General features: G+C 42.0%; 1 protein-coding gene and 1 long non-coding RNA gene across 2 annotated transcripts in view; one reads left to right on the top strand and one right to left on the bottom strand.

Annotated features, from left to right (window-relative positions):
* CHN2 (chimerin 2) overlaps positions 1 to 14,298 on the top strand; it is a 341,634-nt gene that overhangs the window by 243,210 nt on the left and 84,126 nt on the right. The gene's annotated exons all lie outside the window — the stretch shown is intronic.
* LOC133246191 (uncharacterized) lies at positions 1,709 to 7,822 on the bottom strand. Its single transcript, XR_009735941.1, has 2 exons — positions 7,484 to 7,822; positions 1,709 to 2,207 (listed from the first exon to the last, which is right to left on the bottom strand). It is a non-coding gene; the product is annotated as an uncharacterized LOC133246191 (long non-coding RNA).

Below are 14,298 nucleotides of genomic sequence, written 5' to 3'. Positions count from 1 at the left end.
CCCAGGGATCAAACCTGCATCTCCTGCATTGGCAGGTGAATTCTTTACTACTTGAGCCACCTGGGAAACCCCTCATGTAGCAATAAACCTAGAAAGTTAGAAGCCACCCCCACTCTCATGGGGCAGATGCTTTGCCGTTTATTACAGTTAGGTCATCCAGCCAACTTCTCTCTTCTACTTTCCCTCCCTGGCCTCTGGAGGCCTATCCCTGCAGGATTTTATCTTTACATTAACCAAGACTAACAAAGCTGTTTCCTGGGCCTTATTGTATTGTCCCCACATAGTATAGTATTTACCTGACTGTGCTTTGGCATAATGTTTTCTACCCCATGGTGACTCAGATGGTAAAGAATCTACCTGCAGTGTAGGAGACCCTGGTTCAATCTCTGGGTTGGGAATATCCCCTGGAGAAGGGAATGGCAACCCACTCCAGTATTCTTGCCTAGAGGATTCCATGGACAGTGGAACCAGGTGGGCTATATATAGTCCATGGGGTCTCAAATAGTCAACTGAGCAACTATCACATTCACTTTTTTCACCTTTATTAAGCAATTGTATAAAAAACAGTCATAGGACACTCAGTATTACTTGTGATGTGGTACACCACATCATACTTTATAACAACATCTATGGCAGTCATTGGTTCTCTTCGTGAGATACTGGTTGTTCATGTCTTTTCTGGGCAATACTAGAATGCACAACTTGGTCCCATGTGGTTGGGTGGATAGGAAATAATGCATAGGATTTAATCTGTGATGCAAATACATTATTTCCAGGCCCTGGCATGATCTGCCAGTGCAAGATCCTCCAGACATTTTCCTCCAGCCGTGACAACCAGGATGCACCCAAGATGATATCTGCTGTCAGCCTGTGTCCCAGAAAGAGGAGGCATGGAGCAGAGTCCCCAGCCAAACAACAGAGACTGTGTAGCATGAGTGAGAAATAGATCTTTGTTCACCCAAGTAACTGAGATTTGAGGAATTTTTTTTAATTACTGCAACAGACCCTAGCTTATAAAAGAGATTTCTCTTAGAGAACTAGAAATAATCTTCTTCTCAGAAACTAGTTTCCCTTATCTTAAGGACTGTAAGAATCTTCTTTAGCATCTAGGAGTCTCAAAATCATCTCTTACTGAAGTATAGGACCTTGTGATATTTGGTGGATATTCTAAATTTTCCCCTAACTCAATATTTTTTAAATATCTTATTTTAAAGAGGCTTTTTTAAAAAGAAAGAGCAAGATATAAAAATAAACAAATAATTATATCCACAGAAAAGAAAGAAAGTGAAAGAAAGAAAAATGAAGTCGCTCAGTTGTGTCCGACTCTTTGCGACCCCATGGACGGTAGCCTACCAGGATCCTCTGTCCATGGGATTTTCCAGGCAAGAGTACTGGAGTGGGTTGCTGAGGTTACTTTCAAATATATGTATGTGTCTGTTGGGAAAAAAAATTTTTTAATCCCTTAAAAAATATAAAACCTGAGAATTTGCTATACACATTTTACAGGTTCTGTGGTGAGTGTGGTGTTTAATTCCAGGACTTTCTAAGATATAAAAGTAGATTGTGAGAGAGGTTAGTAGAGTACATGAAACATGTCACCTTAAAAAATTTCTTAGTGTTTCTGTAACTTATAATAGCAAACGATTATGAGTTACTAGTTTTAAAGTTCCCAGTAGTAGATTGAAAATATTTATGAGGAAATATGTGGTTTGGGTTTCTTTTATTTATTTTTGTTTAGTGTATAGCAAAACTTACTGATCCTTAGCAGAAACGGTCTTGCTTAGGCAAGTACCCTGGGACAGACACAGTGTCTCTTGAGTTACCCTCTCTGTTAGTTTTGTACTGCTATGTAACAAATTGCCATACATTTAGCAGCTTAAAAGAACACTCGTCAACTTACAATCCCGTAAATCAGACATCCAGGTGGATTCAGTCAAGTCCCTGCTCAGAGTGTTGCAAGGCCCAAAACAGTGTGGACAGGTCAAGGCCCTGGGGAGAAATTCACTTCTAAGCATTCAAGTCGTTGGCTGGATTCAGATCCCTGAGCCTGTAGGTCTGAGATTCTCATTTCCTTGCTGGCTGTCAGGTACTCTGGTCTTGGCTCCTCAAGGCTATCATTACTTCTCACCTGGTCCCTTCATCTTCACATCCAGCAGTTCAACACCCAGTCCTTCTCATACTTCAGATCTTCCAGACTTCTCCTTCTGCTGCAAGCCAAAGAAAATTTCTACTTTTAAAAGGCTCAGGATCATCCACCCAGATAATTTTCCCATCTTAAGATCAATTGATTAGTAGCCATAATTACAGCTGCAAAATCCCCTTTACCACATAACATAATTTTGCGACTCGCTGCCATGTAAAGAATCAGGTAAGTAACACCAAGTGGTAAGGTCATGGGGCCACCTAGAATTCTGCCTACCAGCCCCCCAAACCCCAACATTGTACCACTAATCTCCCAGAACCCTCAGGAACTCCTTTCCACCTATTTATTTCCACCAATCCTCATCTTTTCTGGAGAATCCAAAGCTAGTTGTTACCCATATATCTGTTTCAAGCAAGCAAGTCATTAGTGCAAGTACATATTTCTTATTTATGTCTGCTTTGCTTGTCTGGAGCATAAGGTATAAGGTGGTGCTGGATAATATGGATAATATGTAGGAAAGGTGAGTAGGCAGTACGATGAAGTGACTGGGAACAAGAACTCCAGAACTAGACTTGTTTATTCACAGCACAACTTTGACTATTTCATTTCACCTCTGTGTGCCTCAGTTTCTTCATCTCTAAAATGGAGACTATAAAAGCAACGACTTCATAGGATTGTTGAAAAGATTGAATGAGTTAGTATGTATAAAGTACTTAAACAGTGCCTGGTATAGAGTTGCCACTACATAAGTTAATGTTTTAATTAGAATAATGGCAGCCGCTAAAACACAGAAATCCCCAAATCTTAGTGGCTTAATGCAATCGAAGGTCATTTCTCATTTGCATCAGTTTAATGGGGGTGTTTTTGGTGGAAAGCCTTCCATGAGGTCGTTCAGGAACCAAGACTCCCTATATCCTGTTGTTCCATCTTCCTCTAAATCACTGGATCTCAGAGTATAATCCAAGGACCCTAAAGTTCCTGAGACCCTTTTAGGCTAATTCCACAAGGCCCCCTTTTCTGGCTTTTCATCTGGAAAGGTTTGGATTTTTTTTTTTCATATTCTTCAACCAACACAACTTAACAGGTAGAATAAAAAAGCATATGTGAAGGCTTCCCTGGTGGTCCAGTGGTTAATAATATGCCTTGCAATGCAAGGGACACTGGTTCGAGAAGATCCCACATGCCTTGGAGCAACTAAATAGAGCCCACGAGCCACAACGACTGAACCTGTGTATTACAAATACTGAAGCCCACACACCTGGAGCCTGTGCTCTGCAACAAGAAGAGCCACCACAAATGAGACGCCCGGGGACTGCAACTAGAGAGTAGCCCACTCACCACAATTGGAGAAAGCCCATGTGAAGCAACAGAAGCCCACCATAGCCAAAAAATAATAATAATCAGCACATGTAAGAATCCAACTGTCTTCTAAGTTAAACATTAGAGTTTCAAAAAATGTGAAGTAATGCCACTTTTGCCACTAGATATTTTTTGTTTGGGCCAATAGGGTTGATTTTTATAAAAACATTATTTTATTCATAATTAGGGATTATGGTGTTTATAATATTTATATTTTTATTTTTTTAACAAATAGGATTCTAAAATATTTTTGATAACTCCTAATAGATGTGACCCATAGAAACAAAAACATTTTGGGGTCCGAAAAAATGTTAGGAGTGTCAAGGGGTTCTGAAAACCAAAAGTTGAGGATCCAGTGATACAGATGCTGGGAGACTCATCCAATCCTCTGGCTGAGCAAGCCCAGAGGATGGTGTCAGAAGGTTTTTAAGGTCCTGGAAGTGGCACGTGACCTCTGCTTTCACTTTGCTAGCTGAAACTCAGGCACATGGCTGCACCAAACCAGAGGGAGCCTAGAGAACGTTGCAAGCTTTTGTTCAAGAGACTGTAGAAAAGGGTTTAGTCACCATCACAGTCTATACTGTATTTGACCATTGTCAAGGGTTGTTTGGTTTGGTTTGGTTTGGTTTTTGGTTTGTTTGTTTGTTTGTTTTACCCTACATATGTATCACACATATCTTGTTTAGTATTTTCCAAGGGCAATAATATTTGGCTAAACATACTCAGACAACTTCAAAAAGATTTTAGGATTGTAACATGAGCCTACTTTTTGCCCTAGTAGTTTAGAAGTTGGCAAAGACTTATCTGAAATAGCAAAGCATTTAGCCAAAGAAGTAAAAGAAAAGATACCAGTCTTTTTTAGAACCAAACCCAACCAGGTGATTAAATGGTAACAGTGAAATGTTCTATAAACATTTCTGATCCCTTTTAAAACCAACAGTGAGGGATAACTGGAGCTAGACTGAGAGGCTCTTTGTTTTGTTGTGGGTTTGATTTGGTTTTTGCTTTGATATCTTATACCACTCACAAAATCTGCTTTGTAAATTGAGAAATTGATAACCTCTGGCTACCTACAACATGAGTTAGACTTCTGACACTTTGGGGAACAAAGCCTGAGTTACAGAGAGAGAGAGGGAGACCCCTAGCTCAGGGTTCAGTTGCCTGGAGTTTGTGATTAAGTTCTAGAGCACTAAAACTTTGAGAGCAATAGTTGAGTGGGTACGAGTATTTATTGTTGTTTAGTTACTAAGTTGTGTCCAACTCTTTGTGACCCCATGGACTGTAGCCCACCAGGCTCCTCTGTCCATGGGATTTCCCAGGCAAAAATACTGGAGTGGGTTGCCATTTCCTTCTCCAAGGGATCTTCCTGACCCAGGGATGGAACCCGCCTCTCCTGCTTGGCAGGTGGATTGTTTACCACTGAGCCACCTGGGAAGCCCCGGGTGCTAGTATAGGCTTACACAAAACTGTAAGGTGGAAATTTGATTTTTAAATTTGCTGTGACTAGAGTAAAATTAGATGTTCATATTATCTATTTGTGTGAAAATTTGTATGTAACAGTATGCTTTTGTGCTATATGTGGATTTTATCATATGGTAGAGACTCTTGTACAACTTGCAAGTTGTATAATAATTCGTAGCTGTATCTTTGCTTTCATATGTTCTTTATGCTCTAGCTTATTGGAGGTATAAGACCTTGCTAAGGAACATCAGCACACCGTTCCTAGGAAAAAGTCAATCTACTTATGAGTCTTCCCTTTGTGAAATCACTTCTATTGTGTTTAAAAGAGAAGCAAGCTTTGCCGAGGATATAAAATTTAGTATTTTCTTAGTGTTTAAAGGTCACAATTCTTTGTAAATAACAGTCTGGCTAACAGGTTTTAATCTTCAGGGCATTTTTTTGTTTCCTTAACAGAGGCCAATGTAGGTGGTTTGAGGACAGTTTAGGGCAGGTGGTTTCATCATGTACCCAGGCTCTTTTATTCCCCCTCTGCCAACCCCCACCCCACCACCCCACGTATGGCCTTCCCTCTCAGTTTGGTCAGCCAGGACACAGCAAGATCATTGTTCCATCACAGGTATCACGTGACACAAGGCAGCAAGGGAGGTGGTAGAACACCAGGACTGCTCCATTCCTCCCTTCACAGGAGAAAATTCTCCCCAGCAGACTTTTCATCATCTCACACTGACCAGCACGGGACCCAGGCCTTTTCCTAGGCTGGTCAATGACAAAAGGGAATAGGGAGCTGTAACTGGCTTGGACCAGCCTTGACCAGTTCTCTCTGGATCTGGGTATACTGTTGCCCAAACCAAATCAGGGTCGGGTTGGCAAATGAAAATAAAGGAAGAGTAGCTATAAGCAAAGAATCAAGACGATTTGCCCCAGAGGATAACCAGTATAAGTGCTCCTTGTGTGTGGAACAAACACAACTCAGAGAGGATGAGCAGAGTACAGCCGCCCAGTTAGAATGCCTACAGGGCGACTTCCTGGTGGTCCAGTGGTTAAGACTCTGAGCTCCCAATGTAGGGGGCATGGGTTCAGTCCCTGGTCAGGCTAAGATCCCGTATGCCATGCTGCATGACCTAAATAAATAAATAAATAAATAAAATGCCTGCAGTTGGGGAAGTTTTCTCCTGCTACTGGAATAAAAATTCTGTCATGCCCCTGACCCGTCTAGTCACTTGCAGCTAGTAGAAAATTCTACCATCACTTTCGATCTCAAAGCACAATCTGGTTTTTTGTTTGTCTTTTATTTTTTTTAATGTTTATTTATTTATTTGGGCTTCCCTCATGGCTCAGTGGTAAAGAATCCGCCTGCCAATTCAGGAGACACTGGAGACACGAGTTCATTCGCTGGGTCAGGAAGATCCCCTGGAGGAGGAAATGCCTACCCACTCCAGTATTCTTGCCTGGGAAATCCTATGGACAGAAGAGCCTGGTGGGCTCCAGTCCATCAGGTCGCAACAAGTCAGACACGATTAAGCAACTAAGCATGCACACGTTTATTTATTTACTTGGCTGCACCAGATCTCAGTTGCAGCGTGCAGATTCTTTAATTTTCACTTGCAGCGGCCTGTGGGATCTAGTTCTCTGACCAGGGATCCAACTCAGGCCCCCTGCATTGGGACCTTGCAGTCTTAGCCACTGGACCTCCAGGGAAGTCCTGACAATCTGGTTTTCTTTCCTTTTTTTTTTTAATCATACTTACGTATTTTTGTTTATTGATTGGAAGCATTTACTTGAATTTGTGTGTTAGTTAATCAAGTTTCTATTTTGAAATATCCCAATCAATTCATTTCAAGACCTTTTCTAATCCATTTAAGTTTACAATCTGGTTTTAATAATTAGACTTCCTAGTCTTGAAGCATACTAAAAAGTCCAAGTGTCTCTCCCCCAGCCCTAGCTGACAGAGAGGATGCCTGCTGCGTTAAAAGGACTGTGATCAGCTTGTTTCTTCCCCCACACTTGTTCCCCAGCTCACTGCCCATAGCGTAGGATGCAGAGATGGGGGAGAGCTCTTACTTGACTGGTATTATCATAGGAAAGCTTCACAATCAATGGGCCTGGTAAGCACATTTGTGGGTTATGGAAGTTGCCCCACTAGACCCTTCTGAATGCAGTTCTTATGAGGTGGGTATTACATAGGTGACCGTATAACTGATCCTCCAAACTAGACAGTAAAAGTGAGAGTGTAGGGGGTGAGGATGGAGGAGTATTCATTTAACCAGACCAATTGTCATGAACTGGAACCATCGACTGTCTGGAGCCATCAGGGAGAGTAGCCAAAGGCCCACCTTGGCAACGCACTTGTGCCTGCAGTGGCCTCCTGCCCCACAGCCCCTGCTTTCCCAGCTTCCCGTTTCACCAAGAACTCTCCTTTCAAGTTCCTTTAACATTCCAGATTATCCTAATGGCCTGAATTGGAAAGATTCCCTCTCCGCTCTGTGACCCATTTCTGGTCCTCAGGTAGCATTTACTTACAGTTGCCCGGAATTGGATAGAAATGCTATTTCTTCCAAGATGCAGCCCATCAGTCTCACCCTGCAGGCCCACAGCCCCTAGGATCCATCTTGAGATTGTTCTGGTTGCCTCAGCATCAGTCAGATATACCTCCATTGCTGCAAGAGTCAGGGGTTTGGGACTTATAGCTGAGTCAGCCCAAACAGTCTCCTCTTGAATCCTTTCCCAGTGTTAAAGAACCTCCCATTTTCTTATCCTGCTCTGTGTTGGGAAGGAAGGGCGTCTGAGAGTTGAGAACTGGTTTTCACTGGTTCCTTTGACTCTCTGTCTTAATTCTGTATTTACTGCTAAGGACAAACATTCAGCAATAACCTCTTGACCCAGAAGCATGAATGATGTGTTTTTCTATAACGTGCGATGTTCCTAAAGGCCACTGGAGTTCTGTAGCACTGCAAACTCCCTCAGCAAATGGCCCCAGGCTAACTGGTGTTCTAGTCAACTTCTGCTTGCTTCTCTTCCCCTTGTCAGCTGTGAACTCTAACCACCACATCTCTCTCCCTGTAAATCCATTGTCTCTAGTTTGCTGGCCAAAGAAAACCAGAAAGAAATGAAGCTTTTCAAGGTTAGCCAATTGAAAGATCCCAACTCAGAAATCTACATGTTACTCACCCACTACACCAGAGGTATAGGTGATCTCACTGCTCAGAACTGCCACCTCTTGTTTTTCCTTTGTGCTCTGGGCACATGAAACTCTTGGAACTCTAGCCACCAGTGAATTGAGGCAGAGGTACAACTTGAGGCCTCACCCAAAGTGCAACTGGGACAGCAAGAATTTCCCTGAAGTCCCTGTGTATACACACATGCATTGATGAATTCATTCTGCTCTTGTATTGGGGAGCCAACCAGAGGAAGAGAGAAGGCTATCTGTGTGACTTGGGTGTGGGAGTGTGGGTATGTGTCTGTACTGGAAGGAACCAACACTATTAGTAAATACATATGGAAATAGAATAGATTGAACTGTACCTGTCAATTAAACAGCCTGACATTTAACTAGCATTTTTAAAGTGAAGATCAGAAGACCAAAAAATGGAAAATCATTTTATAATAGTCCCTGGAATATTCTGGATTAGCTATGCATCATGGGTTGTTGTTGTTATTGTTTAGTTACTAAGTTATATCCGGCTCTTTTGCAACCCCATGAGCTATTGTCTGCCAGGCTCCTTTGCCCATGGGATTTCCCAGACAAGGATAAGGGGGTCAGTTGTCCTTCCCTTCTCCAGGGGATCTTCCTGACCCAGAGATCAAACCCACATCTCCTGCATTGGCAGGCAGATTCTTTACCACTGAGCCATACGGAAAGCCTACATGCATCATGGGTAATCCTCATTTATTTCCTGTTATTGTTTTGTTCATGGAGTATTTTCAACAGCTATCCCTGGTCTTTTGGAATGTAATTATGTTTTTATCTTGAGCTATAATTTGGCCGCTTCAACCAGAAGGAAAAAAGGTTTGTGTGGAATCAGAGCTGACAATGGGGAGTCTGCAGCTCTGACGTGCCTCGCATGTCATGACTCACAGCTCTGTGACTCCTGGTGCAGAAAAAGTCATTCCAGAACACGGTGACCAAAGAGAAGTGCAGTTCTTGCACAAAACTTTTCCATCAAAGGAACCAGCTCTTACTGGCAGAAGTGGCTTTTTTTAGTGCTATTTCTTCTATTAAGGGTTTTATGCCAGAAAATATTTGTTCTGCACCTTGAGTGCTGAATGCACGCGCTGTAACACTGTGGGCATAGATTTCAGGTACACTTTGAGTGGCAAAAAGTAATGCACACACAAAGAAGTAAAATTCAGGGTATGGTTGACTTAAGCTCTATGTGATTATCATGTTTAGAAGCCTAAGAGGAACCTTTGGGGTAGCAAGGAAAGGCCTGCAGGGGGGAATGGGATTGAAAGATACTTGGAACTGGGATAATGAGACTGAAGGGAATTGGCAGGAATCAAAGTCATGGAGGTAGGAAGTTCAAGGTTATTTTCCTCGGTTGACTATATAAATGACCATCTGTACTAAGGGGAATATTAGATGTGCACCTAGACTTTTTAAAGTTAAATGAGACATACTGAGTAAACCCAGCTTTGCTGCTGCTGCTAAGTCGCTTCAGTTGTGTCCGACTCTGTGCAACCCCAGAGACAGCAGCCCACCAAGCTCCCCCGTCCCTGGGATTCTCCAGGCAAGAATACTGGAGTCGGTTGCCATTTCCTTCTCCAGTGCATAAAAGTGAAAAGTGAAAGTGACGTTGCTCAATCGAGTCCGACTCCTAGCAACTGCATGGACTGCAGCCTACCAGGCTCCTCCGTCCATGAGATTTTCCAGGCGAGAGTACTGGAGTGGGGGGCCATAAACCCAGCATTAGGGTCACCTGATAAAGAAGGAGCCTTACAGTTCTCTTCTAATCTCAACAACAAAAAGATAAACTGGGTACCATGTCCTCCTGTGCAATGAGCATTGATTTATCACTGAGAATCTTCCTTCATCTCTGCTTTTTTCTTTTTTCAAATCTGGTATTGGTTTTCTTGATAAAATGAAAAGTGTATTAAGATAAATTAAGTGGTTAAGAATGCTATACCTGACCAGAAAAGTCTATGCAGTTTCATCTTCCTTTTTAAACATCTTCATTCTTTGTCCTGCATCATCACACCAGCCAGCTGTGTGTTACTCATGTGTTTCTGGTCATCTTGGTGACTTCTCTACATCCCAGTGGGTTACTGACTGTAACCCACATTTTCTGCCCTGGGAAATGCAAAGCCTATATTGGTTTCACAGGACGACCATAACAAAACACTTGGGTGGTTTCAAAAATAGAAATTTATTTTCTCAGTTCTGGAGGCTAGAAGTCCAAAGTCAAAGTATGTGTGAGGCTGTGCTCTCTCTGAAGGCTAGCTATAGGGAAGGTTCTTTCCTTGCTTCTTCCTAGCTTCCTCTGGTTGCCAGCAACTCTTAGTGGAACGTTAAGGCTTATAAGACACATCACTCCAATCTGTGCCACCATCTTCACACACAGCTCTCTCCCAGTGTATCTCTTTGTTCAAATTTCCCTCTTCTGCTGCTAAGGACACCAGTCATTGGGTTAAGGGCCCACCCTAATCCAGTGTGACCTTCTCTTAACTTGATTACATTTGCAAAGATCCCATTTCCAAAAAAGGTCACTAACACAGGTTAAAGGGGTGAACGTATCTTTTTTTGGTGGGGGACACAGTTCAATCCACAACAGACCTAAAGACACAGTACTTGCCCTCGGGAAACTTGCCATTTACGATATTCAGAAAAGATACAAACAGACCATCCATGAGAGAAAAACAAGAGTAATTGGTCAGTATATCCTATCCAGTCAGTTTTTTTAAAGGGCCAAATGAGGGAAAGCAAAAATCAGAGCTCGAGGGAAAGAGAGTGACATCCAGTGTGTGGTCCAGGGACTAACAGCATCCTCATTGCGTGGAAACAGGTTAGAAATGCAGATGGTCTGGTCCCAGCCCAGACCGATGGAATTAGTTACTCTGGGTTAGGCCTAGCAGTCAGTATCTGAAGCCAGGAGACTGTCCTGCAGGCAGAGGATAAGAACCACTCATCCAGAAACTCAGAAATGTCACCTTCCTCAAAGCTGGAATGGATCAGACTTTGTGCAGCATCTCAAGGCTATGGTTTTTCCAGTGATCATGTAAGGATGTGAGAGTTGGACTATAAAGAAAGCTGAGCACCAAAGAATTGATGCTTTTGAACTGTGGTGTTGGAGAAGACTCTTGAGAGTCCCTTGGACTGAAAGCAGATCCAACCATCCCATCCTAAAGGAGATCAATCAGTCCTGGGTGTTCATTGGAAGGACTGATGCTGATGCTGAAACTCTAATACTTTGGCCACTTGATGCGAAGAGCTGACTCATTTGAAAAGACCCTGATGCTGAGAAAGATTGAGGGCAGGAGAAGAAGGGGATGACAGAGGATGAGATGGTTGGATGGCATCACCGACTCAATGAACATGAGTTTGGGTAAACTCTGGGAGTTGATGATGGACAGGGAGGCCTGGCATGCTACAGTTCATGGGGTCGCAAAGAGTCAGACACAACTGAGCAACTGAACTGACCTGAAGGAAATCATTAAGCTGAGACAAAACACATGCACATTTCTCCATATCCTAACCTACTGGAAGAGCCTGCCACACTTTTTTTTTTCATGCTTTGCATCATAGTGAGGGGTGAAAACTGGATTGGTTAGTTCTAGAATAGAGTTAATCAGCCCAGCCTATTTACTAAGGTGCAGGATGAAATGGTCCTCTCACTAGGTTCTGCTCGCCCTAAAGTTGTGACATCTGTACTGCGAGGTCAAAGGCAGTGTGCGTGCCAAGCCTTGGGCTGGAGAACGCTGAATACTGGAGCCGTGACCCTCTAGCCTTCATATTCCCACCAGTTCTGGGAATTTCCCGAAGGGAAAGATTTGGATTCAGTGGAAGATTCTACATCTCTAACCAGCAAGCAGAGATGCTAAAACTGCTGGGTCCCGGGATGCCCCTTCCCTGACTCTGTCTTTAAACAGTATGGCTAGACAGCATGTTAAGGACCTCACTATTTATCCACACTTTTAAAATGGGTTAATTAGCTTTTATACCACTATACTTATATTTGAAAACTCTGTTTGAAAACTAAATATTTGGACATTATGTTTAACATTGAACACGTTTAAACATTGATGAAAAAAAGCTATCATTTTTTAAACCATCCATGAGCATTTGTGAAGGTAGAGTTTTACCCCAGAGTTCCACTGTAGCTATATGCCAAATGAGAGAGGCCCCAGTGTCCCCTACTTGGCTCTCTGAAGAGCAGCCTGATGCTGGGGTGAATTAAGGCAGCTTTACCTTCTGACATTTAGTGGTATTTGGTCTCATGCACGCAGAAGTGTTGTGCCTGCTGACTCACCATGTGAAACAACAGGAGGAAGTATCCAAATTCTCCATAAATTATGAGGAACAACATTTGTCCCCAGAGTTGTTTAGTCAACTATATCTGTACAACCCAAGTTCCTAAGACTTCTGATTCTTTCTTTAATGCACAGGGGGAGAGTATTTGAGTAAACAACTTTATTTCAAGTGGATATGCAGTGAAATCGGTTCCCATGTATGTGTGTTAGTCACTTAGTCGTGTCCAACTCTTTGTGACCCCATGGACTGTAGCCGACCAGGCTCCTCTGTCCATGGGATTCTCCAGCAAGAATACTGGAGTGGATTGCCATTTCCTTCTCCAGGGGATCTTCCTGGCCCAGGGATTGAACCCGGGTCTACTGCGTTGCAGGCAGATTCTTTACCATCTGAGGTACAGGGAAGTCCCTATGTATGGGGCTCCCAATATGTTTAAAGTGAATTCCCAGGGTTTCAAACACTTTTTAAAGTATAGTTGCTATATAATATTATAGTTACAGGCATACAACATAGTGATTCACAATCTTTAAAGGTTATACTCCATTTATAGTTATCATAAAATATTGGCTATATTCCCCATGTTGTAGGGTTTCAAATTTTTATATCCCAATTGCAACTTTTTAAAGTAGAGAGTTCTTTACCGTCTGAGCCACAAGGGAAACCCTAAAGATGAAAAAGAGATAGCATGCCTGAACAGGGACTTGAACCCTAGACCTTCAGATTAAAAGTCTGATGCTCTACCAACTGAACTCCTGTCCCCTGCCCTATTTCTTCCTAACATTTGCATATAAAGAAATATATACTTGTCCTATTTTTTTTTAATTAATTTAAATTTTAAAATAATTTTTGTTTTTTATTTTCTTACCATATAATTTAAATATTACATTTTCATTGTATAAAATTAGAAAACATACATTTAAAAATCATTTGTTGTATATCCTTAACCTAGCCTTGCAGAGACATGTATTGTTTTTATCTACCCAACACTTAAGCCATTTAAAACCATAATAGACCCCAATGGCTTCTTCCTGCTAAGGAGTTTAGCATAATCTCTCTGGGTAGATAAACCTTTGTTTAGGAAAATATCTTGACAGGTCATTTATGAAATGGAAAGCTCTCAGGAAGGGGTTGGAAAAGAAAAAGGAAAAATGGAAAGCTACCTTTTTCTTTAAAAGTTTCAGATTTATATGTATATAAAATTTATAGTAATAGTATACATAAAATTGTTTTGGATCATTTTATATATATATATAGAGAGAGAGAGAGAGAGAGCGCGTGCGCGCGAGAGAGAGCACAAGCTCCTGGATTGTTGAGGAGGTGAGGTCAGAGCAAGAAGCTAGAGCTTTGTGAGGCCAATGAGAATGGTTCTGGAACTTCAAAGAACACAGACTTTTGATAAACAATTTTGAGTGGTTTGCTAGGTGTTCCTTTAAAAACACTGTTCTTCCCCATCCCTTACACTGGATCTTTAATAAAATCTGCTACACACATAGTTTCAGAGTGGAACATGGGGGAATAAAGGAAATGTGGTGATGGATAATATAGGACAACAGTGGGCAGAAAAGGGATAATCAGGGCAGATATAAAACAAACTGTAATTTTAGCAAAAACAGAGACTCAGATCCTGAGTGATAGAGAGACACACCCCACAACACCCCCTCTTCCCTGCTGCCCAGAAATATTCGAAGGGCCACTGAATCTCCTGCCGGTTGCAATAAATACCATTCAGATTCAAGAGATTCACTCCGCTTTACTTCAGTGCTAACAGTCAAGTAACCCTAACAATCATTACCTGAGAACTCAAGTCTGCTTTTTCTCTCATAACTATTTATTATGAACATTTTTCTAGATTACCAAGTAATCCTTAATAAAA

Source organism: Bos javanicus, chromosome 4 (assembly GCF_032452875.1).
Source record: "Bos javanicus breed banteng chromosome 4, ARS-OSU_banteng_1.0, whole genome shotgun sequence".
NCBI classification, from domain to species: domain Eukaryota; kingdom Metazoa; phylum Chordata; class Mammalia; order Artiodactyla; family Bovidae; genus Bos; species Bos javanicus.
This window is presented reverse-complemented; position numbering and strand designations above follow the sequence as displayed.